Genomic DNA, 11379 nt, shown 5'->3' with positions numbered 1-11379 from the left:
TACTTTTTAGTAGTGGATTTGGATTGTATACGGTGAAATCAGAGGGTCCAATTCCTCGCCATCGAGGCACCTCAGAAGATCATCTTGAAGCCTCGAGGCTACAAGGCTATGATCAAGTTTCCTTCCTCGAGGTTCGTCGACGCCCGACCTTGGGATAATGTCGACCACAACTATGGTAGAAATGGGGAGTTGCCAAGGTGCACGGCTAGGACTGACAGAGCCTAGTGGACTACCCTAACCTAAATCAGGGTGTCATTTAGCTGTCACATCCCCTTATCTCTATAATTAATGCATTTTGTACTTTGTTGGGATTTTCTTCATATATAAAGGGGATGCTTATCATTTTAGCGAGGCATGTTGCTCCAGCTGCTCCACACAAAATATTCAAAAATATTCTCTTTGCTCTCTAACATATTATCTTGATATTATTGCTTCCATTTATTATCTTCACTATTGTTCATCATTTATTGCTTATCATTGGCCATAAAGAGCCTTTGTTGATTTTATTGTAACTGTTAGCCATATTTCAACCACTTTCGATAGCTCCCAGCCGAGCTCCAGAATCGACCTCGAGGACCCCGAATCGAAAAGATCGAGGCCCCGATTGTTAACCTATCGGTTTGGTTATCACCTTACTCTTAACTTTTATCTCGTTTCTAAGTCTCACGCACAACATTAACTACTTAAACAACTAGCATAAAAATATATCACGTATTTTTAGAGTTCCATAACCAAATTTAATTATTATTACCATTTTCACGGTAAATAGTTTGGCGCCCACCGTGTGTTACGCCCCCTTTTCCCTCTTCGCATCTGAAAATCGAGTTTATGACATTTTGGGTATGGGACAACTCATCCCTTTTGGGAACTGCGTTTGTATTTGAAGAGTCGCCACCTAATGACTTAAGGTGCATTCGGACACCTATAGGGTTCATTTCTAAGTTTGTTTGATAACCAGAGATAGGGTAAGGGCTTGAAATTATCCTAAGGGGAAGGTGTTAGGCACCCCTCAGGATCCACTAGTGTGGTTCCTAACCAAACAGTTCTTGTGAATTTTGTACAATTAGCAAATAGACAAATATAGTTTCAAATAGTAGGGGATTTAAGTTTGAACACATAAGAGTTTGAAAACAATTAAAAGGCGAATTTTGAAAATGAGTTACAACTCTACAAACACTTGAGAACATAAAGGGAGGAGGGGGATCCTAGGTTTATTTACAATATGGATCACATCAATGCGATACCCGGTATGATACTCCTCAGAAGAGGGGATACACGTGGTATTAGCGCACCGGTCATCATATTCATATCTACCCTTCCCATCCTCGTTAAGGTATTAAAGCACGGATTGGTCTCGACCTCTATTGCATGCTATTACCCGTCCCATTCCTATCAGTCCCGGAGGAATTTAGGACTACTATTCCTATAAGAGGGAGGGTTTTAGGCTAACTCTTGGATTTTAAAGGTAAAAGGCTACGGCGACATACAAAACACGTAGGACTACATATTAGGGGGAAACATATAAACAATTCAGAGTCTCATATATACCTCTGCAGACAACATACATAAATATCATGACTCAAACACAGTCAGGGTCATAATTTAAAGATACTAAGGCAGGATATTTTAATTGTTGAAGCAGACCATATTTATTACATAACTCAGATAAATAGTCTGAATCAGGCCTGCCTGGTGGTTGTAGCAGTTGCTAATTAAACAAAGGCGGATCCATTTTTATCATTATTACCTAAGGCTTGCCTAATTGTGTATTGGTGATGTCCTATAAGCATGATATCTATTACTGATTAAGAAGGCAGCAGAGCAGTGGTTGATTTAAACAGGCGATTTAGATCGTATAGGCATGCTTTCTAGACCGTATTAATTAACACGAAGAGAGTGAACTATTTAATCTGATTCAGACAGGCATGAATCAAACTAATTTTAACTAGACTTATTTTGATCCTATAGGCATGATCTCTATTATAGCTGATTTTAATTCCTATAGACATGGTATTTATATATTAAAAGCTGATTTTGGTCCTATAGGCATGGTACCTAATTGAACATGCAGTGAAGTAGGCAGGATTTATTTGATTAAAGCGAAATTCTTATAGGCATGATTTCTATTAAAACGAATTTTAATCCTATGGGCATGATCTCTATTTGAGTTAAAACAGAGCAGATCCTATAGGTATGTTCTCTATTTTGCGTGAAAGTAAAGCATGCAGAACTTGAATTAAAACAGAACAGATCTTATAGGCATTTTCTCTACACTTATAATAGCTAAAACATGCATAATTATCCCATCCCTTTTCACTAGCCAACCTCAATATTTGTTACAAATTATTATAGACCAAATACTGAATTACATCAGAAAAGTGTTAAATAAGAAGTTACAACCATAGGAAGCCTGATTCTGGCTTCCTCTCTGAGTTATGGAATAAACCACCTCAAATGCCACTTGTTTCAAAGCCTTTCTCAGACTTGGGAGTGTCAAAATTCCCTAAGGGTCTCAAGGGACCCCGGGCAGTACTTACACCCAGGTTTGTATAACCAGATAGAGATGAGTGTAGTGTGGAAGGGCCAACCCTTATGTGTTCAAGTTCAGAGAGAGCTCAAGAGTCCCAGGGCAAGGCTCATACAAGAGGGGCAGAACCTAGGTTCTAAGAATATAGTGGAAATGCAGAAACAGAGATTTATTTAAAACCGGGTTGAGAATAGTAAGTGGTAAGGGTGATTTGAAAACAGTACTAATAAAACTCAAACTACCCAGAATCAGCAGTTACACAAAGGGGTCAGTGGTTTTGGGATTATATTGCATGAAGCATATGACCCCAGAAAGGGTCAGGTTTGGTCATGTACAACAATAGTTAATGTCGGTATGCCCACAAACCAGCTAGAGAACACAAACACATAGGGGGATATGGGGGTTTGAGATTCATAAGTCAGCAAATCACATAACAAGTGACTGACAGAGTACATACATAAGGGAAAACATTAATTTAGAAGGGGAAGGAGTAGATTACAGCATGCTTAGTAATGTAACTTGATTGCATAAACATAAGCAGAAGCAGGCAAGAGTGAAGGAAACTGAAACAGCTAAATAAACATGTTGTTGTTGATGCTTGAAGATTACTAGGACATACCAGTAGAGAAGCAAAGTGCAGAAAGAAAGAAATAAGCAAAATTCCACAGTCTAGCTTTGGCTTTCAGCCGGCTAGACAAAGCAGTAGCACAAGTAGTAGTAGAGAAAAGAGAGTAAGTTTTGAGTGTAAGTATGTGTTCTTGAACTCAATTATTCGTATGTTTGAAAGAAAAAGGTTGCAGGGTATTTATAGCTTCTGAAAACGAGTGAAAAGTAAGGTAATAAGTAAAGTCTTAACACAAATATGGAAACAATCACAGGTCAGAATCAATTAACACAAGTGATTCCCTTTAATTAAGGAATCACTACTTAACGGATACTAACAGTGATTAATTAAGGAAAGAAATCAGCTTGATACAGATTGATTATTGCCATATAAGGGGCAGTAAAAGCATGAAGTAAACAATCAAGTCTAAGTACAAAATATGCTTATTTTGGGAAAAGATTCAGCAAGGTAAAACATCATAGTAAAGGGAAAGGAATCAATTAATTTTAAACAAGCGAGTGAAATTAGGGTTCATAAAAGAAAAGCTTTTGCAATCAGTCACAAGATCAAGATCAAACAAGGAAGAAACTTCAGTATATAAATAGAGTGAACAGAAGCATCAGACATGCGAGACCAAACACATTGGCGAAAGAGATAACACAAACATACAATAGTGGTAGAAATAAGCTAGGATTCAGTAGTAAGGAAAATATTCAAAGCACAGTAGTCAAGTAGGTCAAGTAGTCACATAGAATCAACAGTGAAGAAGAACATAGTAACTGGTAAAGAGAGTTAGAAAAAGGTAAAGGTCTCACAGTAGTAATAGGTGAGAAAAACCCCTTTTAAGAAATTAGGGCTTCGACAGTAGTCGAGTTTGAGAGATGAAAAGAACTCAAATCAAATAAGTCAAACAAGGAGAAGAGAGTTAGAAACAAAGAACTTAAAATAAGCATACGTTTAGGCAAACAATTTCAGAACTCGGATAGGAGAAAGAGGGAGCTAGGTTTTCAGCATGCTGAAATAGATAGAAGAACAACATGAGCAAGTCGTTTTAAACATAGCAAAATCACAAGCAACATTAAAATCAGAGAAGAGATCTTTTGAAAAACTTAAAGGAAAACCTTAATCGTTGGAAAATGAAGAGTCGTTTTGAAAGAAAAGTTGAAGAACCTTCGAGAAAACACTTAAGAAATTCATAGCAAGCACATATCTATGGTAGATCTAAAAAAATGAAAGATCTTAAAGATTAGGGTTTCGGAAAACCCAGAAAAGGTGAGAAAGACCTTGAAAGTCACCGATCTAACTAGGAGAGTCAAGGATCTACCTTGAAAGGCCATGAATGGCCGGAGAAAGGTCATGGATGGCCGGAGAAAGGCCATGAACAGAAGTCGAGCAAGGACTGGACCAGATCCCTTCGAGGTCTAGCCATAAAACCACAGAAACAAACACCCAGGAGCCATAGGGGGCTGATACGCATCTCCAATGACCACGAGAGGCCATGGATTAGACAGGGGTTGAGGTAGATTATGGTGAAATTAGATGGCGGCTAGGGTTCCTGAGGAGTTTCAGAGAGAGTTGAGAGAAGAGGGATTCAAGGGCGGCCTTTGGTGAAGAATGAGGTAGGTTTAGGGGACTTTTGTGTTTAATTATGGAAGGGCGAATGGTGGCCGTTGATCTGAATGATCAACGCCCTGGATTCAAAAGGGTAGGTAGGGGAATCTGGGTTGGGTCGTTTAATTGGGTTAGGGGTCGATTTAAATGAAACTGGGCCGGGGGAATTGGGTTTAATTTGGGATCAGATTTAGGCTACAATTGAAATGTATTGGGCTATTATTTAAATAGCCAATTTTCCCCTTTTAAAATTATAAAAAATAGTAAATTTATTTCTGGAAATAAATTGAAAGCACTAAAATGATTTATAACATATAATTAACAATTTAAAAATACTAGACTTAATTTTATGAATATAAAATACAATTGAATCTTAAAAGGGCTAATATTGCAATTATATGCAATTTAGCTTAAAAATAATAAATAAATTTGTTAAAATATGCAAAAAATTACCTTAGCTATATTTTAGCATAAATATAAAAGTCCAACAAATGAATTACCAAAATAATAATTTTGAAAATAATTATTGAATTTTTTATCGATGAAAGAGGAAAATAAATTGATTTGAAAACCTTTAAAAATTAAGGAAAAATAATAAAACACTTGGATATGCTTACGTATGCATATATATGCTATTTTGAAGATATTTTGCATATTAAAAATATATAGGAAAAAATTGGGTATCAACACTGTTGGGCTAAAAGTAACGTGATTATTTTCTTGCTAGTTTTACTACATAACCCAAGTTATCTTTCACGCTTTCTCTTGTCTAAGATCTTTGATTTTAGGCTGAAATGTCTAATTCAGTGAATGGAAGTGAAAACAACAATCTTGAGGACCTTGGAGAAAATAGTGTGACCATTCCAGGTGTTGGTGTGCCACTACGAAACCCTGGGAATGCACCAAAACCAATCCCCATGGACGCAGTCTCACGTGACGCCCAACACATCGACATAAGCTCCCACACTAACAGGAGCGTGCACCAAGAGGATCAACAAGAGGCTCAAAAAACCCCAACTAGGGAAGAACGGGAGGTTAGCCTTCATGCTATTTTTGAAATGTTGCAGGCACAACAGCTGGCTATTGCTCAGCTGCAAAGTCGCCAGAAAACTCCTAGCACGGTAGCACCGGGGACAGCTCCCCCAGCTGAATAGGTACCGAAGAGATTGAGCAATAATGGGTCGATTACTGATCCCATCATCGTAAAAATGCTTGAGGACCTCACCAGAAGGATAGAATCGGGCAAGAAAATGATAGAAGACAATGAGAAAAAGGTCGAGACCTACAACTCCATGGTCAACCAAATTCCGGGTGCACCCCCGATCCTGAAAGGTGTGGATTCAAAGAAGTTCATACAAAGGCCATTCCCAGAGAAAGCGGCTCTGAAACCTATTCCAAAGATGTTTATAATGCCACACCTCCCAAAATACAACGGGACCTTATAAACAAACGAGCACGTTACTCTTACACTTGCATAGTGAAGGGCAATGACATAAAGGACGACGAGATCGAGTTTGTCTTACTAAAGAAGTTCAGGGAGATGCTCTCGAAGGGGGCCATGATGTGGTATCACAACCTAGCTCCTAACTTTATATACTCATACGCCATGCTGGCAGACTCCTTAATAAAGACGCACACCGGTGCCATCAAGGTGGAAACAAGGAAATCTGACATGTTCAAGATCAAGCAGAGGGAGAACGAAATGCTGCGGGAATTCATATCTCGTTTTCAAATGGAACGGATGGAATTGCCACCAGTCTCCGATGACTAGGCATTGCAGGCCTTCACTCAAGGTCTGAGAACGAAGCTAGGTGGCTTCAAAGCAGTTGAAACAGAATTTGGTCAAGTACCCCGATGTGACCTGGTTGGATGTGCACAACCGATACCAGTCAAAGATCAGGGTCAAAGACGACCAGCTAGGATCCCCCTTGGGCTAAGTATACCCAAGAAGGCTTCTGGCGAAGGAGCCGAAGCCAACCAAAAAAAATATCAGCCATACACCAAAGACATAAGGAACGCCTCGAGGTGCAATCCACCTCGCAATGATTGAAGGATAGACTGAGGACGGAATCCTCGGGGACTCATCAATAGAGCCGGATTCGATAGGAACATAGGACCAATAGAGGCACCTCGCTTATCAGAATACAACTTCAACATTCATGTATCGGACATCGTGTTCGGCATTAGCAAAATTAGAGATGCCAGGTGGCCCAGGCATGTACATTCAGATCCTTCACAAAGGAATCATAACTTAGTATGTGAATTTCACAACACACACGGCCACAGGACCGAGGATTGCCACCAACTATGAGAAGAGGTAGCCTGGCTACTTAACAAAGGTCACCTCCAGGAATTCCTCAACGACCGAGCCAAAAATCAGTTCCGAGAAAGAGAGGCATCCAAGAAGAACGAAACAAATGAGCCGCAACATGTCATCCACATGATCTTGGGAGGCATCGATGCCCCACAAGAACCTGTGATGAGAAGGACGAAAATATCCATCACCAGAGAAAAGTGGACCCAGGGGTATATACCCAAGGATACCCTCACTTTCATCAAAGAAGACACCGAGACCTTGTCTCAACCCCACAATGACGCACTGGTAATATCTTTCCTCATAAATACATTTCAAATAAAATGTGTACTCGTTGATCCAGGTAGCTCGGCCAATAATATCAGTTCCAGGGTAATAGAGCAGCTCGGGCTGCTTGACCAAATTGTGCCTGTCACTCGAGTCCTCAACGGATTCAACATGGCAAGTGAAACAATGAAATGAGAAATCACCCTCCCAGTTAACGTGGCCGGCACAACCCAGAATGTCAAATTTCATGTCATCGAAGGAGATATGAGGTACAACGCCTTGTTCGGGAGGCCGTGGATACACTGCATAAGAGAAGTACCATCCACCCTCCACCAAATGATGAAATTCCCGACAAAAGATGGGATTAAAACCGTCTATGGGGAGCAGCACGTGGCGAGAGAAATGTTTGCAATGCAAGATGTGGCGCCGGCATCGATACCTCCACCCGTAAAGGATCCAAAAGGTAATCAAGTTACATCTTCGGTTAATCCCAATTAAACAAAACAAAAGACTATATCATGTCCTCGTCACAAGTGACTGAGACATATCGGACCTCGAAACATCGTCGGCACATCCCACACTAAGGTATAACCATCTCCCTTTTCATTTTTTATTTCACACTAACCCTTATGCAGGCGCCCGACCGAAGCAGTCAAAGCGCTAACCCAACCCGAAGACCTTAAGGTTTTAAAGCATCTATTGCACTCTTTTGCTTCGACCGCATTTTTATCCTGAAAAAGGTTTTACCGGCAAGGTTTTTAATGAGGCAACCTTCCCATGCTACCTAAGGACGACTCGACAAGTATTCAAGGCTTCTTTTGCAATCAACCCCGAAACTGGGGCCCCCCTGGAAGGCCATCCGCTTGGAAAAGCCAAGGAACGCCAAATGGCGTCCCAATAGGAAAATGATGCATCGGGCCAAACGGTCGAACCAACAGTATCCATATAGCTGGGCCCGCGATGGCGAAAATATGTACACGTGTACCAAGTAACTGAAGAATATCTTTTATCAAAGCATCTCACACTCCAAAAGAAGCTTGGCACCTTCGCAAAAATGACTCCTCCGCCGAAAACGTCCCAAACACTCGGGGACTAGCGTCAACAATTCAACACCTGAACGACCTCTGGGTCGGGACAACAAACTCTTAAGCCCTCAACAAGGCAACATAAAAAATACGAAACATCTCCAAAGGCCGAAAGTTCCCCGAACACTCGGGGACTGGCGTCAAAATCTCAAAAAACGCACGACATCAGGGTTGGAACCTTCGAAATCGTAAGCCCTCAATAAGGCAATTCAATATTTACAAGTAACGGCTTCCGAGCCAAGATACCCTAGATAACTCGGAGACTGTCTCCCATCACAATTAATTAAAAAACCCGAGGTCATAAGACCCCGAGCGGGCAGACTTAGTCTCGTAAGACCTACATAAGGCAGCAACAATATCTGTAAGATCTCAAGCAAGGCATGAACAATACTTGTACCAAGTATCCAAAACCGTAAGACCTCAAAGGCATGTGAAACTTGTAAGACTTTACTAAAGGTGTAAACCCGATCTCAAAGTTTCGGCTATATATCAAACTTGTAAGACCCCTAAAAAGGCATACCCTCGATGTAGATGCCGAAACTACTTAACTCGGGACATAAAGGCTCCGGCCGAACACAAATGACACTGATCACAAGGTTGTACCAGCCAAACTAACGCGACTCGGAGACGCCCGACCGTCACTATAGAATTATAGGCCTTCAGTTACTTCGAATCTACTTCGAAAAGAACCGGTTAAATAGGCTACCCTCGGCATAGGCAAAAGAGCTTCAACCACGTCAGCTCCAAATCATAAGCTTCGAAATACTCAGCCTCCGAGCCAAACCTCCCGAGGTGCTCGATTATCACCTTATAACGACTCATAATCGAGGTTTTTATCAAACCGTCGAAGAGTTAGGGAAAAATTATTTCAAAAAGTCCTTAATAAGGGAAAAATAAAGCCAATAAAAGGTTGCTTCGACCCAAGGCGTAAGAGCCATTGTCTCCAGCCCACACTAAAAGGTCGCTTCGACCCAAGGCGTAAGAGCCATTATCGCCAGCCCACACTAAAAGGCCGGATCGGCCCAAGGCGTAAGAGCCATTGTCGCCAGCCCACACAAATACAAAACTTGAGTGTCGAATGAGCTCGAGTCGAAACCCGATTCAGAGACTGAACCCAAAATAGTTAACTATATATGCCTAAGGTCAAGGCATAAGAGTTGTTGTCGCCAACCCACATAAAAGGTTGCATCGACCAAGCGCGTAAGAGCCTGCAGGCTTGTCTAATGAGCCCCAGGGCCATATCACAACTCTAAGGATTCCTACCAACTCAAAGACCAGTTCACCTGGCCAAATTCAAGATAGAAAGAGATACAAAAGAAATAAAGCTGCAAGGTTTTCTTTTATACACATATGCAAAAAATGCAATCTCCGTCTACAAACATGCTTTGAAAATATACAGATGGCGAAACTCCGTCCACCAATATGGGCTTGGTCCCGGGTTTCCTTCCTAAAATACATGCTCTTCACATGTGATATTCAATAATGCCAACATTTTATTAATTTCTGATATCCATCCTGGAGAAAACCATAACGTATAACATACTCCTTATGCCCATAGAAGACAGCCGACTCAAGTCGTGGCCAACACCATCGAGAACTCTCTCAGACCCGCCTACATGCAACTAAGCCATCAGGACCGCATCTCCCCAACTCAACCGAATCAACAAACCGTCCAACCCAAGAGTACTACCACAAATGCCGGTATAGAATTCCCATTCAAAAGGACCAATTACTCCCATTGCTATACTGACCCAACACTACTAGGCTGATCCATTTCTTCAGATACTCCTCCTCTTTCCTATGGGGTAGCACTTCTTCCTGTCGATACATAACGATCCCAACCAAAGCCCAAATTAAGAAAATCCTAGAACGAACCATGTAGCCCAGAAGATCATAAACCATTGTATTCCCTCTGAAGCACCCCATAATACTGCAACCAAGATACCCAAACTGAATAGACCTTTTATGAATCTGAAGTTGTTCCTCCAACCACCTTTTGATACTGAAATGTATATCCATTAATGACACAGAAACACCATAAGCCCCAACATCATACCATGCAAGATCTTAGATCTTATTCATACACAAATTTTGGGGAACCTTCCAATACCACATATATACACATTTCAGGCTAAAACTCATGTAAATCTGACTCTGCAATCTGAATACTGCTAGTGGGCTCACCCAATTGGCATGAAGCCATAGAAAACAACATATGATGATCCACAAAAACTAACCTTCACAGTTCGTGCAACGCCAATCACAAGGTACTCCAAGTCATCTACTAAGCGCACGTCCATTCTCGTGACAGTCAAACTCGCTTCCTTCAATGCCTTGAATGATAACATGTACCTTTCAATGCGTAGAAATCTCATACAAACCACATAGTCTCCAATACCACCAACTATCCTCAATCAACATCTACCTCATGACCCCACCATGATCTCAGCGACTAGTCAACTAATTAAATCACGTACTCATCAACCAGATGTCGGGACCCACTGCACTTCCATGTGAACAACTGAATAGTCTCCTAATACCTCCGAATTTTATGTCTGGACACACGTTGAGACAATGATTGAGCACCCCTGACTCCCTCATAGCCCATATGCCACATCACGAACTGCTGACGCATAGCTAATACCGAGCGCGCAATACCATACACGAGTGGGTGCAAAGGAACGTAAGATATATGCTTCAAGATGAATCGATATCGCAAGACAAAGAATGAAAGAAGAAATTCCTAATAGCTTTTGTAGCTTCTCGAAGATAAGTACAGACATCTCTGTACCGAACCGCAAGACTCTACTAAACCAGCTTATGACTCGTAGCACCTATGAACCTAGAGCTCTGATACCAACTTGTCATGACCCAAAATTCCTCCAAAGGAGTCGTGATGGAACTCAGTCTCTAAAATTAGGTAAGCCTAACATTAACTGAAATAACGACAATATTTACTAACATCGAAAAA

This window comes from Nicotiana tabacum, chromosome 6 (assembly GCF_000715075.1).
Source record: "Nicotiana tabacum cultivar K326 chromosome 6, ASM71507v2, whole genome shotgun sequence".
NCBI classification, from domain to species: Eukaryota; Viridiplantae; Streptophyta; class Magnoliopsida; order Solanales; family Solanaceae; genus Nicotiana; species Nicotiana tabacum.
The sequence above is the reverse complement of the archived record's forward strand: the minus strand, read 5'-3'. Positions refer to the sequence as shown.